Source organism: Caretta caretta, chromosome 3 (assembly GCF_965140235.1).
Source record: "Caretta caretta isolate rCarCar2 chromosome 3, rCarCar1.hap1, whole genome shotgun sequence".
NCBI lineage: Eukaryota > Metazoa > Chordata > Testudines > Cheloniidae > Caretta > Caretta caretta.
This window is the reverse complement of record NC_134208.1, coordinates 60,644,772-60,665,811: the sequence shown is the minus strand read 5'-3', so window position 1 is coordinate 60,665,811 and position 21,040 is coordinate 60,644,772. Positions and strand designations below refer to the sequence as shown.

At 39.3% G+C, this 21,040-nt stretch overlaps 1 protein-coding gene across 9 annotated transcripts in view; it reads right to left on the bottom strand.

The window, feature by feature from the left end:
* The window catches only part of MYO6 (myosin VI), a 177,170-nt gene that overhangs the window by 141,896 nt on the left and 14,234 nt on the right, over positions 1-21,040 (bottom strand). Inside the window, exon 1 of one of the 9 annotated variants that reach the window (XM_048845885.2) lies at positions 3,549-3,613. The exons of the other annotated variants lie outside the window; for them this stretch is intronic. The gene's annotated coding sequence lies outside the window, so the exon portion shown is untranslated. Of the gene's footprint in view, positions 1-3,548; positions 3,614-21,040 lie in introns of those variants that run through there. 9 annotated transcript variants of the gene reach the window in all.

The window sequence follows — 21,040 nt, the reverse complement described above, 5'->3', positions numbered from 1 at the left end:
CCTTTTATAAGGACATTAATACCTCTCTCCCTCTCTCTCTATTTGAAATGCCTCACCTGGGATCCCACAATCGCATTTGCCTTTTTTATAGCCGCATCACACTGGCCCATAGTCATCCTGTGACTGACCCACACACCCAGGTCTCTTTCCTCCTCTGTCTCTTCCAGCTCATAAGCCCCCACCTTACAGCAGAATTCTTATTATTAGATCCTAAGCGCATGACCTTGCACTTTGCAGTATTTAATTCATCCCATTTTCATCCCACTTCTGTCACCCTTCAAGGGCATCCAGATCTTCCGGTCTCAAATTCCAGTCGTTCTCTGTATGGATAATGCCTACCAACTTGGTATCATCAAAAATAATTTCATTAAAACACTCCTACTTTTTGTATCAAGGTCTTTCATAAGAATATTGAATAAGATTGGTCCCAAGACTAATCCTTGAGGAATGCCACTAGTAACTTCCCTCAAGTCCTATAATTCACCTTTCAGCAAAACCCAGAGCCTTCTGCCCTTTAGCCAGTTCCTTATCCACTTTACAGTTCTTGTATTGATCCCCATCTTTCTAATGTAAGTAATAATTTCCCATGTGGTACCATGTCAAATACTTGATTGAAGTTCAAGTGTATTAAATCCACTGCACTTCCCTTATGTAAAAAATCAGGAGGAGAACATCAGGTTAGTCTAGCATGATCTGCCTTTGCTAAACCCATGTTGCATCATCATTCACTTCCATGGATTTAATTATTCTTTCCTTCACAATTTGTTCTAAAGTTTTGCATACTATTGAGGTCAGACTAGCAGGTCTGTAATTGCCCGCATCACTTTTTTGCCCTTTCTCAAATATAGGTATGATGTTAGCTATCCGTCAGTCATGTGGTACTACTGCAAACAGACAGAGTTATTAAAAATCCTTGCTGCTGGACTAGCAGTCTCATGTGCCAGTTCTTTCAGTATTCTGGATAGAAATTATTCCCTAACCGTCCCCACTCCCGCTAATTTGACCATATTGAGCTCTTTAATTTTTTCTTCCACCACAGATGGACTAATTTCCATTTCTAGACACTCATTTCCATCGGAGGTACTGCCCTCATCCATATTATCATCCTTATTGAAAACTGAGACAAAGTATTAATTTAGGTTTTAAGCCACACCTAGATTATCTTTAATCTCCTTCCCACCCACTTTGCATAATGGCCCAACCTCATCCTTCCTTATTCTCTTTTTATTTATAGAACTGAAAAACCCTTGTTCTTTATTTTAATTTCCTGTTAAGAGCTAATTCAGCTTGACTTCTATCATATCCCACTTTATTCTTACATTTTTTTAATTAAGAAAATAACTTTCTTGCTGATTGAGCCTTTTTCCATTTCCTACTGGCTCTTTGCTTACTCTTTACAATAACCTTGTTGAGGTGGTTATTCATCTGGCTGTGGTTGGAGCCTTTCCTTACAAGTTTTTTTCCCTCTTGCTTGGAATGCAAATTTCAGGTGGTTTTTGTATAGTTGATATGAAGAAATTCCAAGCCTCCTCCACATTTAAGTCCTTGAGTTCTTCAGGTTGGTTGACGTCTTTAACTAAATCCCTTAATTTCGCAAAGTCTGCACTTTTGAAATAAAAAACAACAACCCTTGTTTTCATTATACTTCCATTTAATTTAAACCTAATTGACTCATGATCACTTGATCCAAGGTTATCTCCTATAACCAGCTCTTCTCTGATGTTCAGTGCTTACCAAAACTGAGTCTAAAATTGCATCACCTCTTATTGTGACAATTCTTTTGCCGCAGCTTAATTATTATTGGTACCCAATTTAGCTAGATTAAAGCTAGCCTGGATAGGTCTCCGCTTGCTACAATGACACCTCTGATTGCAACGTAGACATACTCAGGAGCAGAGTCACTCTGTGACTGATAGTCCAGCCTTCAGAAGGGAGTATACGGCACACAGCTCACTTCTCCCTACATGGGTGGCAATGGCAGATGCACCCACGCAGGGACACAGACCAAGGACCTGCAGGAGTTGGTCAAGAAATAACAATAGCTGAGCTGCTAATAGTGATAACAATAAGATTAAGTTCAGCATCCTCAAGGAAGGAAAGGTTCCAAAAACTAGTACAGAAACACTAAATTTTAGGAAGATTTCAGGAAAGTAAACTTACCCAAAAAGGGCCTAAAATCAAAATTAAAAGGAAATAAAATCCTTATATATGGAGGCTATGTAGGGAATAGTAGAAGATTATCAGAAGACATACATGTCTCTGAACAAAAAGAAAAGCAGAATGACAAAACCAATATATTGGCCCATATTGCCGATACAGTTAACTTGAACAACCGCTCAAGCTTTGCCAATCAGATTAAAATTCTCAAGGATTTCTAAATCTAATCCTAATGAAGCCAATACAAGGAACATAAATTACCGCAACATTAAGAAGGAAATTGGGGGAAAGGGGTGCTAAGATTTTAATATAGATAACAAAAAGCAACTATAGCAGAAGAAGAAAGCCTATGAATTGGTCACTGAATCTGCTGGATCACCATATCTTTTAAAAAAGTAGCAGTTAAGAAAAATGAGGATATTTGTTTTGTCAGCGATGATTTAGTTGCATCAGTCTTCCCCATGGAGAATGCTGGTGACACAACACCAGAATCAGCACACACATAAGCTTGACTGGTCTTGTTCACATTGAGGACAAAATTGCGTTTAACTTCATGTTAAGTGGTGTTGATCAATACGTGTTTCTGGGGGCAGGGATCAGCATTCACGTCACATTCCCCCTCAGTACCCGGCCTGAGCCGGGGAAGATAATGATCCAATCAGTGGACTAAATTCAGTGATGAATCCTGGTCACGTGCCACTTGAGGCACGTGGCACATATGCTAAGACCACCACTTTTTTCTAACATGACATATTTGCCCAATATAGACATAGGCCAGGAGTGGACAAATGTTTCTCAAAGAATTAGAATCTCTCTCCCTGATTTCTTCAAGTCTTTTTCAGAGGTGCCCCTTAACTGTCCACATATATTTGTATTCTAAATGTAATACTCTTCTATTGTAAAGAAAGTATATGTAATTTCCGCATCCAATACATCCGATTGCCTAGCCATTGCTTATCTTCAGATAACTTAATGGAGGAACTAATTTGTTTATTTTCTTTTTAAAGAAATGCCCATCAATTTCTGTGGGCACTGGACAAAATATATAAACAACTGAAACAATTCAACACCTAAGTCTTCCCAAATCCACACACACCAGCTCTGACACACTAAGTGCAGAAGCAGATTCCACTGCCAAGATTTCCCAAGTGAGGAAATCCTACCTGCAGTCCCCAGCCATTCAAACAAGGGGACTACAGTATAACCATATCTATGCATAGTGACAGGTTTCAGAGTAGCAGCCGTGTTAGTCTGTATCCGCAAAAAGAACAGGAGTACTTGTGGCACCTTAGAAACTAACAAATTTATTTGAGCCTAAGTTTTTGTGGGCTACAGCCCACTTCATCAGATGCATAGAATGGAACATATAGTAAGAAGATATATATACATACAGTTCAGCAGTTTCTCATTGGAGTCTCTCTCCTCTGCCATGTACATTGGCCAAACCTGACAGTCTCTACAAAAAAGAATAAATGAACACAAATCTGACATCCGGAATCATAACATTCAAAAACCAGTAGGAGAACGCTTCAACCTCTCTGGTCACTCAGTAACAGACTTAAAGGTGGCAATTTTGCAACAGAAAAGCTTCAAAACCAGACTCAAATGAGAAACTGAACTGGAATTAATTTGCAAACTAGATACCATTAACTTGGGCTTGAATAGAGACTGGGAGTGGCTGGGTCATTACACAAATTGAATCTATTTCCCCATGTTAAGTATCCTCACACCTTTTTGTCAACTGTCTGAAATGGGCCATCTTGATTGTCACTACAAAAGTCCTCCTTGTCTCCCGCCCCGCTGATAATAGCTCATCTTAATTAATTAGCCTCTTAGAGTTGGTATGGCAAGGTCCACCTTTTAATGTTCTCTGTATGTATATATATCTTCTTACTATATGTTCCATTCTATGCATCTGATGAAGTGGGCTGTAGGCCACGAAAGCTTATGTTCAAATAAATTTGTTAGTCTCTAAGGTGCCACAAGTACTCCTGTTCTTTTTGCATATCTATGTAGCTATGAGAGTATGGATGAGAAGTAATTTTTCAAATAATCAGGAAACAAGCCCTTTAGTGCTTTACAGATCAGTGTCAACATCTTTATTTGCACCTGAAAATAAAATAGGCACCAGTGCAGTTTTTCAAGAGACTGATGCAGTACATTCTCCTTCAGGTACATGAAACCATAGCATGGGAAGATGTTATATTATATGCCAGGTTTAGGTTCTTAGGAGCCTTGAAGAGTCACCTGTAGAAAGCACCCAGTAATTCATGGGAAAGGTCACAATGATGTAGCAAAGTCCACACACAAGGAAAAACAAACAAATAAAATCATAAGCACCTTGCCAGACTCAGATAAAAATGGTGGTTTAAAATATCTGGAAATCAACAAGGAACAGGTGAGCCAAAAAAACCTCCCAAGTTATCAGTTTCAAAAAAATTACTGAAGAGAAAAATTTTCAGTAACTGGTGCTAACACCATCCATCATATTCTCTATGTGCTTCCCTCAACTCATTTGCATTATCCACACTGACCTTCAGCCAGCTAATTTTCATTCATGTCTCTACCTTGGTGAACCACTAAAGCAAAAACTTCACAATCTGAGTTTGATACAAGACAGACCTACATGTCGTCTGAGTACCAAATGCATCACAGCCCAAATTGTCTCACTATCTTCCTCGGAATATATGTTGAATAGAATCAGTGACAGAATAAAAATCTGTGACACCGTACAGCACAGAACTTTTAGGGCCCACAACCCATTACCCAACACCACTTTCTGGGATCTCTGTCAGAGGACACATGGAACTACCGAAGGGCACTGGTATTTAATTAATAGTAAATAAATAAATAATAAATTAATTAATAATAAATATACCTATTCAAGCAAGGGCACACGACCAAATCAACTAAACCTAGTGGTCAACAGTATCACAGGCTACTGACAGTCCTCAAATAAACAGTATGGACATTTAACCTCTGTCCACTGCAAGGAGATCAGACACCAAAAAGGTTATTGCAATTTCTGTCCTATACCCAGGTTGAAAGCCAGAGTGGGAAGTATCAACCAAATCAGAGGTCTCCAGATACTACCAATGTTTCTTGTCACAGCCTAAAGAGAAAGTTTAAGAAAGGGACATAAATTGGTGAAATAATCAGCATCCAGAGATTATCAGGACTGATTCAATGACTGTTCCCTTGAAAGAAGAGCAATGCCCTCCTGTAAAGATACATTAATGATCTCAACTAGAGCTAGCCTGAACTTGACAAAAAACTAAACTTTGGCCAAAAAACAAAACAAAAAAAGTTTTTAAAAAAATGTTCACAATTATTAGTTATTCTAACCAGCTCTGATCTCAAACACCACAGTAACCCCCAGCTGATTATTCTACTCATGAAAAGATATGGGTCCAATACACAGGTTGCAGACCAAAGTTTCCCATCACATTTAGACCACCCAAAATTGAAAGAAAACTACCATCTCTAAATATATAGACCTGGCTCTGAAAAACCAAGGTATGAAGTCCGAATCCAATCAATTAAATCTTGTTCACAAAATTAGAAAAGTTTATACCTGAATCCCGCCAAACAAATACAGCCCAGATTCACCACACTGTCAACCATGAAAAAATAATTCTGCTGTCTGGGATTTAACTAAGCTTTTTTATACTCCATTATATTAAGAAACAAGACACTTAAGATCCAATATATTGATGGCAGAAGACAAAAGTTGATCATAATGTTCTAAGCTATCCTGAAAGAGGGACACTGGCCAAAATATATTCACCAGCACATAATTCTCCATGGGAGGACTGATGGAATACATACTCTATTCTGATGGCAGAAAAGAGAAGTAGTAATGTCAAAGTACAGATGGAGGCTGGACAAAAATCACTTACAGCACCTCAGTCTCTAGGATATCCAAAATATGACCATTTTATGTGCAAAATCTGCCTGGGACAGTCAGAAGTGTTTGAGCCAAGCCAGAACAGTTGACATCTGCATGTCTGTTGAAGCATAAGGTTGGGCATCTCCACAGCAACAAGCTAGAAAAAACCCTCTATCCATACAGACAGGGTTTTGGCCTGAGCATGGGGAGATGACTAGGTGACCTCTCTAGGTCACTTCCAGCACTACATCTCTATGATTCTATAGCTTTCAGCAGAGGAGTAATCCTGTCTCACTGAAACAGAAACGGAACTACAGACCAGCACAATTTCCATATTAGCCACATCCTGACCACAGCTAAACTCCCATCCATGGGTCCCTTCCTGCCCTACTTGCACATAGTGGACAGTAACTTGTTTTTCTGTTTAATTCAAGATCACTTTTTGGGATACTAGTTTTGTGTAGATTAGTAGGGCAGGGCAGCAAACCAGTGTTTGAGGTGCCAAATGATCTCATTGCGGAGCTACAAATCCCCACTTTCCCTTTTTCTAGGTGAGTGGGGGAGATGAAAACATTTTCTACTCCGTGACACAAAACATGTAGAGCCAACCCTGCCTTAAGAGCATTCAGGACCTGCCATCCTATTTTAGTCACAGATTCTCTTTTAAGCCACGGGCAAGTCATTGTGCCTCTGTTTCACATTTTTAGTAATATTTGTGTGCCTCAAAGAGTGCTGTAAGGTGTAGCTAATTCGTTTAGTAGACACCATTGTGACGCTCTGTACCTTGCGGAAAACACCCTGTACCCCCATGTTCATCCTTATAATATGATTGTGTGGTATCCAATGCAAAGTTTATTATGCCGGGTGTCTTTGGAAGGCTCATGATGCACTTGGTATTGCTGTTATAGTAATGTTATAAGTTGTAATTCCATGTATATAGTTATGAGGCTGAAAATGTGTCCTCATGACTTAAAACAAACCCAGGCAAAAATTCTCCAGGAGCAGGGGCCCAGGCAAAACTCTCCAAGACGAGAGGGGTAGTTCACACCTCATCAGGGCACGTATGGAACAAACCCAGCCCAGCCTCACAGGAACAAAGGACACTGGCCTAGGGAGCAGCAAAGGATCTGTTGGACCTTTGAAAGAGTCACCCCCTTTCCCTTGGTCAGTTTGGGACTATGATGAGGTAATGCTCACCTGACTCTGAAGGGGGAGGGGCAAAACCAAGAGGGAAGAAAGAACATGATAAAAGGGAGAAACATTTTCTATGCACTCTCTCTTCCACCTCCATCTATAGACACCACCACCAAGCGACTTAAGCACTGATCAAAGAGGACAGCCTGGCTGAAGGGCAACGAGCCAGCCTATGGTGAGAAGCATCTAAGTTTGTAAGGGCACTGAAAGTGTTAAGATCAGCTTAGAATGCATTTTGCTTTTATTTCATTTGACCAAATCTAACTCGTTGTGCTTTGATTTATAATCACTTAAAATCTATCTTTTATACTTAATATATTTGTTTGGTTATTCTACCTGAAGCCGTGCATTTGGTTTGGAGTGTGTCAGAGATGCCCCTTGGGACAACAAGCCTGGTATATCAATTTCTTTGTTAAACTGATGAACGCATACAAGCTTGCAACGTCCAGCGGGCATAACTGGGTTGTGTCTGGGACAGGGGAACAGGGAACCGTGGCCAATGGGAGCTTCAGGGGAGGTACCTGGAGGAGCGGCCAGGGCAACACACAGACCCCTGTGCTCCCCTTCCCCCAGGTCCCAGACGCTTCCTGAAGCAGAGCGGGGGCAGGGCAGGAGCCGCTCTAGGTAAATGCTGGGGTGGGCCACGGGGAGCTGGTGGGCCACAGAAAAGAACCCCGGGGTCCGCATGTGGCCTGCAGGCCGCATGTTTGAGACCTGTGCTAGAGGCTGTGCGTGAACAGCCCGGGAGTGGGGGTTCTCACAGCGGAGCAGGGTAAGGCTGGGTCCCCGAGTCGAGGATTGGAGTGACCTAGCAGATCAGCGGTCCAGATAACACCAGGGGAATGTCACAACTATTAAACAAAAATCAGTAATTTCCAACAGTTACCACACAGCATTATCAAAACCGTAGTTTTTTCTTTTAAAAATGAAACCTGCTTGAAGTGACCTGAGTCTAAGGACCAATAAAAATCAATTGCTTAAGCAAAGGAGTGGAACAAAATCATACTCAGAAAGTTTGGAACAACACAGTCTCTTAAAACAGGATGTTTACTAAGTATTGTCTTGATGCATGAAAGTTGCATGAAAATTGAAATACGAATTAACTAGGCTAAGCATATGATAGTTGTTGGTAACAGCTTACTTTTCAATAACTATCACTGCAGTATTGCTAAACCCAAGTCTTCAAGAATCATGAGTTAAGTCCCGCACAAACATGAGCTAGCTTAAAAATGGTTAGATTTTAAAAATAAACACATTTTGGGCTCTTTATTTCCTTTCTGCGCTTTGAGCCTTTAGGGTTAATGTTTTCAAACTTTTGCCACAACCATGAGAGCTAGAATCTTTTTTTTTTTTAAAGAGGAAATTTGCATGTAATCACATGACTCTAGGCGCTAGGGATTTAAGAAAACCCGCCCAATATTATGAGCCTTAAAATAAAATCATGAGCTGGAAGCACTGTATCTGTCCAGCTCTTTAAACATGTAGAGTACTGAAAAAATGTTTTATTTTTTTATGGAAAAATCAAGTGCTTTAAAAGTGTCCCATCTTATGTCAGAGCTATCAATAGTCACAATTTGGATTGGAGGAACTGGAATACATCCAAGCTAGTGAGACTTGGTGGTTCATCACCCAGTTGCAACATAAGAGACTTTGAGGCTTATGACAACAGTGGCCCTTGAATGTTATCAGTTACTCTGCTCATTTTTATAGACCTTCTCTGGAGCCTTTTAGTTCTGCCATACCTGTCTTGAGATGGGGTGACGAACCCTGAATACAGTATTCAAAGTGAAGGTGCATAATTAATTTATTATAATCCCACTGTCATTTTTCACTCCTCTTCTGTACCCCCTTGACCTGCTTATTGACCAGATACTTTCAGTGAGCTGTCTACAACAACACCCACGTTACTCTACTCTCCTTCCCCTCCAGTTGTTTCATTCCTACTTGGTGTCCTCTGATGAGCCAAGATTGGAGACAATTTGGGACAGTGATTTTTTGTTTAATTTAGAGCCTATTAATGTAAATCAGTGCAGTTACTATTTCTTCCCATGTGCATTATCTTGCAATGGTCTTTAATGGACTTCATTTGCCATCTTACCCAATTACATAGTTGAATTACCGATAATTGTACCAACGCATTTTGCCACCTTCAATATGTACAAATTATTGCAGCACCCCACTGCTAACCTCTTTCCATATATCCTCCTCTGATTTCTTTTATCCAGTTTTTAAACATATGATAACCTTTACCTCTCACCCCATGAATACTAATTTTCTATTTTATTTAGTTTGTAATCAAGATCCATGAGCCTTCCAATTTTTTCTTTCATAATTTTTATTTTAAATATAATAAATTAAGCTCTCTCCTCAGTCTAGATGGTGATTTTAAAAGTATAGTGACTGTGGGAAAGTCAAATCAAATACATTAGTTTTGCATGTTCAGAAGGAAGTGGGATTTGTGGTCACTTCAATGTTTTCTAGAAGCAAGTTTCATGATTGTGGGTAGCTGCTATGAAAGCTCCATCTCCTGCACTCAGGAATGTCACTCTTGAGATTGACTTCCAATTTTTCTAGTGTAACATTGCTATCACAGGCATTCATGGTTCCCTGGAATAAGTTAGCCCTGGTCTACACTAGTGGGGGAAATAGATCTAAGTTATGCAACTTCAGCTACGTGAATAACATAGCTGAAGTCGATGTATTTAGATCGATGTGCTTAGATCAACTGCTGCCGCTCCCCTGTCAACTCTGCTTGCGCCTCTCGCGGTGCTGGAGTACAGGAGTAGACGGGAGAGTGCTCAGGGATTGATTTATCGTGTCTACACTAGACACGATAAATCGATCCCCGCTGGATCGATTGCTGCCTGCCAATCCGGTGGGTAGTGAAGACATACCCTAAATTCCTCCAGTAAACTGGGCAAATCCCACAGTGATCTTAGAATATCAGGACCAAACCTTGAATATGATTCTATATTCCATGGGGAAGCTTATGCAGAGAGCAGAGCACGAGGACAATGTGCTTTTAGCAGCCCATGTATTTTGGTAGGTGAACTGCAACATTCAGTACTAAACAGAGCTATTTGGGGATATAAAAAACCATAAGAATCAAGTCTAGAGATCAAAAATGCATGGGCCCATATCAGAGTCTGATAGAATAGTGCAGACTTCTTTCTGCAGATAGACCAAAGCATTTTTACCAACCATAGTCATCGGCATTTATAACTGTAACAAAGAGTACAGAAAACCCCCAAGGTTGTGTACCATCTTGAAGATGAGATGACAGATTTCATCAACGGACAGTATGTTATTGATAGCAAATTTCTCAAAGCCCTTTCTCTCGCCGCATGCATAACCTCAAAGTGTGTCAAGTTCAGTTCCAGCTACTATTCTTTATACAAAGGCTGATGACTCCCTGGCAATGGAGCTGAGAAGCTCTCTCCCTCCCGATAAGAATTTGATGTTAAAAAGATACATAAGTTGGGTGTTGTCCAAATTCCCAGTACCTTTTATATGAATGATACCGAAGGCATTTGACAGTCCAAATAACTACAGTTCTCCTTCATTTCCTTTATTTCCTTCCAAATTTTTAATATACTAGTAATGCTTACATATGCATTTTATAATTAATATTTTCTTCAACTAATTTACTTAGTTCTCTAGATTACAGCAATCTAATTTCCAGGACTGCACCTTTTATAAGGCTATTCACACAGTCTTCCTGAATAGTAATCTACCAACCAAGTCAGCTACACATTTTTGATATCAGAAGGGTCGCTTAATTCTTAAGCTGCTACAGAACTTTACTGCGCAATATCTAGCACCGGTGACTTGTTTCCACTTAATTCATCAATAAGTATCCTAAATAACTTAAAATTCCATATTTTTATATGGGAACTAAACAAGAATTCCCTCTTCTCTTGTTGGCTCTGCAAGGGACTCTAGCAACGAAGACTTCCAGTTTTCATAAGCTAAGGGAGTACCTGAGATGTCTGCATACTTGGCCCAGCCCCCAGGAGTTATCACCTGTATATCTGAAGAATGGCACAAGAATGGATGGGAAAACAATGTGTGTCTAAAATGCATACTGTACCTTACAATGGACACAGTTCACAGGGAAAAGCTGTGGTGCCTCCAAACACATTTGCAAACTAGGATTTTTTTTCTTCTTCTTCAAGTTTTGTTTGCAGCTACTGTGAGATACGAATCCAGAGCACTAGCATCTACCAGCAGGAATGCTGCTTGAGGTAAAAGGACTGCAGCTTCCCAAAACATATTTAAACAAACACAATATACCTTTAATTGTTTATTGGGTTCCTAACTAACAGCAGTCTACTCAACTGATCTCTAAATATTTTGCCCTACACCTCCAATCACAAACTTGAGAGTTACTTGGAGTGGTTACAATGAAAGTCAAGTATAGGTCTATTATGTACAGAGCAAAGCTCTGTGTAGTATTTCAGCACCAGGTTTACTTCAAAAACCTTCATTATTATAGAGCTCAAATAGTTACCAAAATATTTTTTCTTTCAAAGATTATATAACCAGTCATAAGCTTCTTTTAAAAAACCAGGGTAATTTATAAATTATCCTCAATTCTCCCTAAATTTAACAACACAAGCCGTTAAAATTCTGCTAGGCTGTGACTAACTTCAAACTCACAACAAACATTATGCTAGAACAGCAACCGTTAAAACTGCTAGAAACTAACCAAGAAATATTATCTACGCATAGACAAATCAGGTCAAGTAACTAATTTACTTTTCCAAACCTGTAGGGGGTCAGGACAAGAGGGTTTAGAAGTATAAATTGGGATCTAGATCTTTCCTGTGCCACCACTTTCATTTTTTCCTTCAACAACCCTTAAGGCGCATGGATACATTTTTTACCAGGCTTTCACATGGCTTTGAGGTCCTATTGTTATCATAAAGCACAATCCCCCATGACTCTCTCAGCCTCAAGGTGCGGTTTGTTGTTTGAATTCCCTGTATGTTTTCAGGGCTTGAAAAGCTGCTAAGAAATATAATTACCCTTTGCCTGCTAGCCTGGATGAAAATATAGTACTTCCATGCCCCCACACAACACTGTGCCTATTTAAATGTACATTGCCATATATTTCCACCACCCTCCCCCCGCAAATAAATCTCCATCTTGCTGTTCCTACTCCTGAAAGAGGGATGGAAAAATAAGGCGGGTGTTGACGGCCTCTGCAGCTAGTGCCTGAAGTTAAACCGATCATTACAACAAGGGAGAGGAAAGCTTTCAGGCTTATCCCACCCTTTAACCAAACATCCACATTATGGGAGGTCCAAATCTTCTCAATGAGGTCACTGCTATGAATTAACTGGGAATTTGTGACATCACAGCCCGGCACCAAAAGGAAGGTCCATCAACCAATAATTTTAGACAAGTATAATCTATATTAAAACTGGGATATGACTAATCAAATGCAACAAACTTGAGCCCTACCTGACATGGGTTTGTCAAGCCAGATGCTTATGTAGCCGTTGCAGAAAAGAACACCCATAGCGTAGTCTGACTGCAATCCCATGGCTACTGTAGCCTAATCAGACACAAGTGCTATCTTCCCAGAAGGTGAGGATGTAAACTGGAAACCAGGAAACAGCAGCAGAAAGTCAGGAAGCTGTAAATTCTGCTCTTTCACTATGTGACAAAATGCTTTTTCCTTGAGCTTTTTGAACAGAAACGTAACCTTTGTTCAGTTTACACTATGGCTTTCATTTTTTGTTGAATCTAATTTATACTGCAGTTTCCTTTCTTCTAGTGAGAATAACCTCCACACAACTGACCTATAGAAAGGGAGACTGGAGGTAGCAAAAGCATTATTTAAATGCCAACACTTAAGCACATTTACCAAAATGTCATCACACATTACCTGGCCAAGTTCCAGAAACTAAAATACTTGTTTATTCCTTAGTAATCTGTATTCAATTCCTACTAGCTCAGGTTCCCTTTACCTGCTTCCTTTGTAAAGCACTTCCAGGTCTACTGATAAAAAACACTAGACATTATTATTATTAGAGTACAATGTACACTTTAGTTATTTTTAAAACTACTCGAGAGGTCATCAGATATGCCCATATTAATGCTAAGAAACCTTGAGGAAAAAAGTGAAATTTACATATGTAAACTTTATTGCAGTGTACCAAAATAGGTAGACTGCTATACAACCCACAAAACAAGTACCTACACTCAAATACATCAAAGTTCTCTATTCACCCCAGAGCACTCACCTTCCTTTCCCCATAAATTCTACCCCTCCCAATTCTCACCAGTCCCCTCCTGCCCTTTAACAAATATTTATCTGAAACCCCCAAGCAAAAATCAGGGGACAATATCTTGTTCACCTGACTGAAGTTCAGATTTAAGGCTTAATAGTTTTAACATTTCACCTAGCAAGCAACAAAAATATTTTAGTTAATAGATTATTTGTAGATGCACAGCTCTCAAACAGTTTCTGTGTATTTTTTTTAAATCAACTATGTCAAGATAGTGAAGTATTCCTATTCTAAAATGTGTGATAATTAATGTTTTGAAGCATTTTCCTAACTGGGAAATAAAAGTGGAGGAGAAAGGAGATGGGTAGATTGCTGACAGGCTTTCAGGCCTTGACAATAAATCATATCAAAATGAGGTATCCTCACACCTTCAGAAGAAAATTATTTTTAACCAATATTAAAACAGGAGTCAATCACCCATTCCTAAAGAGAAAAACTAAGTCAGTGTTTATGTTAGAAACAAAGCACACTCTGCAAACATGAGCTATATCTATTAGCATGAAGAACTGTAAGCAACCTTTTCCTGTACTTGTCTTTGTTAATTAAAATAATCTACATTTTGAAGAGAAGTTAATTTTAAAGCCAAGCAGTAAACTTAAAACAAAAGAACATGATAGAATTGACATGTAATTATATAAAGAACATGAATGTACTGTAGTAAAAATTCACATTCTTTTAAATCATATATTCCTAATCAGTGCAAATCTCCTAAAGGATCTATAACTTCTGAAATATTAATTTAGGATTTCTTAATGGTTGTGACTATGGGTTATGAAAAACTTATGAAGACTAAAATTCTATCTTATATGGTTTCCCCAAAATTCTGGGGTTCTGACGAACTAGCTAGGATTGCCATACAATATTTCCCCCAAATCATCTCTACAAGTGACAAAGTAGGCTATTTTTGTATGTAGTGTTATTGTAACTGTGTTGGTCCCAGAATATTAGCGAGACAAGGTGGGTGAGATAATATTTTGTATTGGACCAAACTTCTGAGAGAGACAAAACCTTCGAGCTTACATAGGGCGCTGAAGAAGTTGGTCCAATAAAAAAATACTACCTCACCCACTTTCTCTCTCTCAAGTAGGCTATTTAACCTATATTGCTGCTACTGTACTTTCTTTAAAAAATATCAAAGTTACCCACAGAGATCATGATGAAGTGAAGAGGAAAATGAAAGGGAGTGAGGGTAGCCTATTTCAATTGGAGAGGGAAAAAATCCAGACAACATTATCTCTCACACCGGAATACAAAAATGACTAAATGTTTAGCTTCATTTTGTGCCTTTTAAATACTTTCTCCTACAGTTCGGCACACAAAACCTATAGTTGAATACTGTGTATGTTACTTACTAAACAACAGGAAAAACTGACGCAGAAGTCCAAAGGTCACCTTAAGTATTAACAATGTTAGCTTTAAAATATATATATATATATATAGGAAGATTAAAATCCCAAACCTTTTGAAAGGTGTTCTGCAAAGAACATCTCTGATTAGGTCTCTGTAGAGTGTTTTGTAGAAATCAGAATAATTTTCTCTCTCTCACTCAGGTAATGTTATCCATAACATTTTCAAAATTCTGAGAAATATACTACATCAAGAATGTATGAATTATCTTGACAAAGCTAGATTTTAAGTGTTCACAAAGAGTACAGAGTTTCTGAACAGTTTCTTTGGAGGTAAAAAAGAGTTTTAAAATGTGTATTTAGCAAAACACATGCACCTACTACTACCTATAAAACAAGTATATATGTATTTTACACCATATTTAGGAAACAGGACTTCCTGACACAAACAACAAACGCAAGAGAGACTCCCTTGTAAAATGCATCAGGGGTTTTAGCCTAGATACATTACTACCCTTTCTTAGGGCCATCTGGCAGAGAAGGGAGGGTTGGGATCATCACATGTAGCATTTCCCAAAATTAGGAGTGGGGTACTTGATGTGGACTTCTAAGATGTGGCCAACACAGCTTTGTAATCAACATAGCCTTCTCCTAAAGCAATCAGAAAATGCTATGTTAGGCTGCACCAGTTCTATCCACTTCTGCCCTAGATGTCCAGAAATACACTCTAGGAATGCTGAAACAACTGCTCTTCTTCTATAATCAAGAAAGTAAATCAGCTATTGGATTTCTCAGAGGTCAAATGATATGTTGGGGTGGGCGGCGGGGGTTGGAGCAACTGATGCATCACAGAGAAGTTAACTTGGCATGGCACTTGTTATTTAAAAACATTTTACTATTCATAAACCTTCCCACAACCATCCCCCAAAGACCGTCACAATCCAACTTAACTCTACCTGTTACATATCATTAGTATTTTCCCAGGTGACACAAGTGAGAAGAAAAACCTTTCTTCCAAACTTAATTAGATCACTTAGATCAATTGCTGCTGGATCCATGTGTTTTGTTATTTGGCACATTTAAACCTATTATCCGGTTACTCAATCCTTTGGAGAGGAGGATAAAGCCAAATAATTCTTAATCAAGCTTCAAAGAAACTTAAATCTTCTTATACTTTTTTTTTTAATTCTAACACCTTCTGTGATCTCAGGAACACCACCTTCAAATTATTACACCAACTCCAGCATGATCTGACTGACTACACCTGGAAATCCCTCCATCTTAAAAATGTATTGTTACTAACTCCAAAGTCCAAAGATGCTTCCCCTGGACCTTCCAAAGTGACTTAAGGTAAATCTCTTTTTGCCCCTTCCCATATCTGAGAGTTACTAAAGATTCACTAAACCAACCATGGTTTAAAAACCATATGAGAAAAGATTATGGAGATTTCATTACACAAAGTTTTTAAAGTATCCATTTTGGTTTTATGGTCTTCTGCACCAAAGCAATCCAATTCAAGGTCATCCATCATACTAACAGGCATTTTTTTGGACTTTATATAACATGCCTCCTCATGTCAACTGTTTACAAGAAGTGTTCAGTGTAGAAGCAGGATTTTATAATTGTACTATAAGAATAGAGGTACTAATGTATGTCTTGATTTCATTTTACCAGCCACCCTTTTTGAATAGCAGAAAGGAATGACCCTCTGGGACACTGGTAGGAATGCATCTGACAGGCTGCCAGTGTCTGTACTGATGTTAAGGCAGGGACAGACCAGAACAATCCTTATGACTGATTATGGTCACCCTTTTGTTTTAGGATAAGTTATAATGTCTACTATGGTTTCCTATATGTATTACAAATTAGGCACTCTAGTTAAATATACATTTCATTGTTTTTAAGGTTTAGTAAGTAAAAGACAGGATCTTGTATTGTGTCTATGTTAAGGGGATTCAGAATAAACTGACACTGTTTGTATTCACAAAAAAAGACTGTTTGTGTGAATGAGGAATGTATGCATCAGGAAAAGATAAGGTGTGAAGGCCACTGTTATAACCAGATGGTCAAGGAAAAAGGAGTAAAGAGACTTGACACCAGAAAATCACCAACGCACATCCATAACGAAGGAAGGGCAAATTGACGACTCTGAGGTGAAGGCTGGAACCCCTAAAGACAGGACAATTGATTAAATTGGAACCAGGACAGGATAACCCTCTCGGAGGTGTTTTGGAATGTTTACATTAAAAGATACACCAATTAAGGAGTAACCCGTCACAAACTGACACAGCAAAATCCATAGACTTCAACAGAGAAAAAGAACTATAAGAACAGGGTGCTTTGCCATGGGCTTTTGGGTTCGTTTTGCCACTGTCAGTCGCTAACCGAAGTTCCTGGAGTAAAGCCCGGCTCCCATCTGCGACCAATCTGGCTGGCCACTACATTGATCCAGAATCTGGACTGGTAACTATAAACATCGACTGGCGGGGATTTTTTTTAAGGTTTTATTAAAGTAAATATTCTTCATGAGAACCAGAAAACTAAAAGCTTTTTATATTATGTTTTCTATCCCTTTATATCACTAAAGAGTCCTAAGAGATCATATCCTAACAGATCCACAACACACCATAATTATGACCACACTGGTTACCCCTCTGCGAAGACTGTGGGACATATTCTTTATTTAATTTTAAGAAAACCGTCTATCTCGATTTTGTTTGAGTCTTGTGGCATAGCTAGATCTATGAAATCTAAAGGTGCTCAAATAGATAATAAAAGGAAGTCACTGCTGAAAGTTTGCCTCCAATCCACCTGGAGCGTTGTATTTGACCAGCAGCTGCTTGAAACCTCAGTGGGTCTTAAGGCGGGAACCCTTGAACAAAGGAACTTTGAAATGGATAAAAAGACTGCCTGTGACCTTAGGGAGAGAGACAAACAGGCTCGAGGGGTCAGACTGCAAGAGAGGCAGAGGTTGCAGCAGCGCTGCCTGTCGTTCCCAAGCCCTTGAAGAGTGTGGGCGGTGCCTAAGTCAAGTGGGACCGACTTAAACTTAGCCTTCCCTTGACAGTTTAGGTAAGACAACATGCATTTAAGATTTTGTTATGTTAACCTGACTTCTCTCTTGGTTGTATTCCTGCCAAAAATTAATCAAACCATGTTTTGAGGAAGCTGTTCTCTGTCACTGCAACTCCATACTAGTCACAAGCTCCCAGGGAGACATCTATAACAGGGTCCAAACCCTGTTGGACCTGCTGAGGCAAAATGGTTGGTGAACAGGGGGTGCTGTAGCCTGGTCAAATGTGGGGTGAACTGAGGGATTCCACTCTGAAAGAAGTGCACATATAGGCCTGTAATCTGGAAGGGGTGCCTCGGAGAGAGCAAAAATACACCTTTCCCTCTGACTCACAACACCCGTCTAATGCACCTTTCCACACATCCTTGGCTGGATACGTGCCAGCAAACCTATATTACTTCCCATGGACATCCCTCTCTGGCTGGTATGGCTCCTCTACCCCGTATTTTTACTGCTTCTTATCTCTTTCTAGTTCTCAATAAACTACTTGAAATGAGGGTATCCTTGGTCTCACTGAGAACACATATATACTGAACTACCATACCTTGATTTTGAGGACACATTACTCATATACGTAGTAGCTATAAAATATACTCTTACCTGCGTGGTGGTGTGATTCACTTTGTCCTTCTGTATTTTTAAGTCCCTTTAATACAAAGGCTAGGAGAATATTCTTTTGCATGTACTTGTTTATGATTAACTACTCAAAACATAAAAATTATATACATTTGCACATTTTCCTTACAAAACGTAAAAGAAATACAAAGTGTATATCAAGTCCATCAATTCCGAAAAGTAACTCATGGTCAGTTACGCTGGAGCATAAACAGAACCATCCAGAGAAACAGATGGATAATAGATGAGTCAGTGTCCCCATTACACCATGTTATTGGAGCCTCCACCCTCTCTTCACCTTGGTTCCACCCTTTCCAACAGCCTGCCCATCCTAAATAAATTAAACAGGCTAAACCTCTCGTCCTCTTAAATTAAACTATAAGCAGGGCTGAAGATAATTTTTGATCATTTTTATAAAAAGTGTAAGGCTATTTAAAAGAAACAGATTACAGTTAGAAAAAGAGCACATCCAACATTGGATTTGGGGAAGCCCAAGCTTCACCCATAACCCCAAAGCAGCTGTTTGTTTTGGCTAACGTGAATAGTGAGAATGAATACTATTAACATAAAGTTAACAGGAAGTTTTAGAGTTAATGCCCCATAAAGATGTGAATTTCCTCTTTTTTACTTTCTAAAGTTATTGCTTTATCTGGATATTTATAAACAATAAAAAGAGCACCCACTCACTACTCTACGTGCCCTGGACAATCTTTTTTAAAAAATACACTGAAGCTAACAAACCCATCAATTCCACCCTCCCGGCCCCAATCAAATTCAATAAGCCAGGAATAACATAAAGAAAAATAAATTAATTAATCCACCCCACAAATCGTCAGTCTCTCACCAGCTCCACCAGTAATACCTAAGACCCTGCTCCTCACAGGCAAGGGAGAAAAGGTAGGTCTTACAGCACATCTTGCAAGCTAACAAAGTCTATAATGATCTAGGGAGGAAGAAAGTTTTAGTCTGTCAAAAAGCACAAGTGCATTAATTCTCCTTTAAAAGGGCTAGAAACATTTAATTTTGTTAAGTGAAAATGTTGAGCTAGAAAAATGTGCCACCAATTAGCAGCTCAATCTGAACCTGAATCCACTTGTATAAACTTCATAAACTTCCGACAGCTATTATAAAGCATTGAATTCAGTTACATACACACTAACCTTTGCTGATTGACAATCTTTTTCCAGTGCAGAAGTATTTACTGTAAGGAACCACATTTACAAGTTTAAACTCTGAAGGTTCTGACGTCTCTCTCTCTCTCCTAGAGAATTATATATAATTCTCCCTGTCGTAATGCCAATAAAACACATGGCAACAAGACATTACAGATGTACTGGGTGCATACTTCACGTATGTAACTTGAACCACCCAGGAAGTGCTCTAATAACAATAACTACCTAGGTGTGACTTATTTTTATTAGAATCTTAAATTAATATTTTTAAATGAAAAAAATGTATTTGAAGGGAGGATTTTTCATCAGACTTGTTTTCACTACAAGAAGGAATGTAATAAGGAAAATTACTAGATCCACACTATTCTGATCTGCCATTTCCTGGACTCTCATTCCGCCCTTCCTCTTCAGATTCTGTATCCCTTCCCCTCCACCAACTTCAAAATGAGCTTCCCTGCCTTTTACACAAAAGACAACTGACTTACACACAGTTGGGACTGGACAGACAGCCACAAAATGCTGTCTGAAAGGGCAAGCAGGCTCATTGTAAGGGACTTGGAGACAAACAGTTTACATTGATTCTCTGGGGGTGAAGAAACAGCACTCCACCTCTTGCAAAGCAGAGATCTTTTATAAACTCCCAAGGGGAAATTTTGTGCTTTGCTTCTTAGAGGCCCACAGCACAATTTAGACAATCCTGAGAGTCTGTCTAAATTATGCTCATCTCCTTAGGATGCCCTGTGGTTTGCAGCACTGCCCAGGACCTCCACAATGATGTATCCCCATCCCAACACTTTCCCTGGTATGTCCCCCTATGCCAGGGTTTGCAAGGGTGTCCTCAGAGGACAGCCTCAAAGCTGTCTTTTACATTGCCTGCATGGGGGGGTATCCTCCCCCAGCCAGACACAGGGTTTTATTCCACACCAGCCCTTTTACCCAGATTAGAGAGACCACAGCAGGCCATAAAGATCTCAATTTAAGTGTAGTGTTACTAGATATCTGCACTGAAGCCCTGTAACAGGTTACAATTTGGCCTTTTAATGGACACCGGAATCATAGGGTAGGCCAGTAATTTACAGTAAATGTTTTCAGAGCATGTGGACGTGCTGAGGGGAAGGAGGGAATAATTCTCAGTTGGGTTTAGTGATTTGAAGAGTGCTAACAGCTGAGCTTCAAAAAGTAGCAACCAATTCCTTCCCCCAGCCCAGCCTCACTTAAATGTTTACTTCCATCACTAAATTTCCATTCTCTACCCCTAAGTAGATCCTCCATAAATTCCCTTTCCCAAGAGCCTGCCT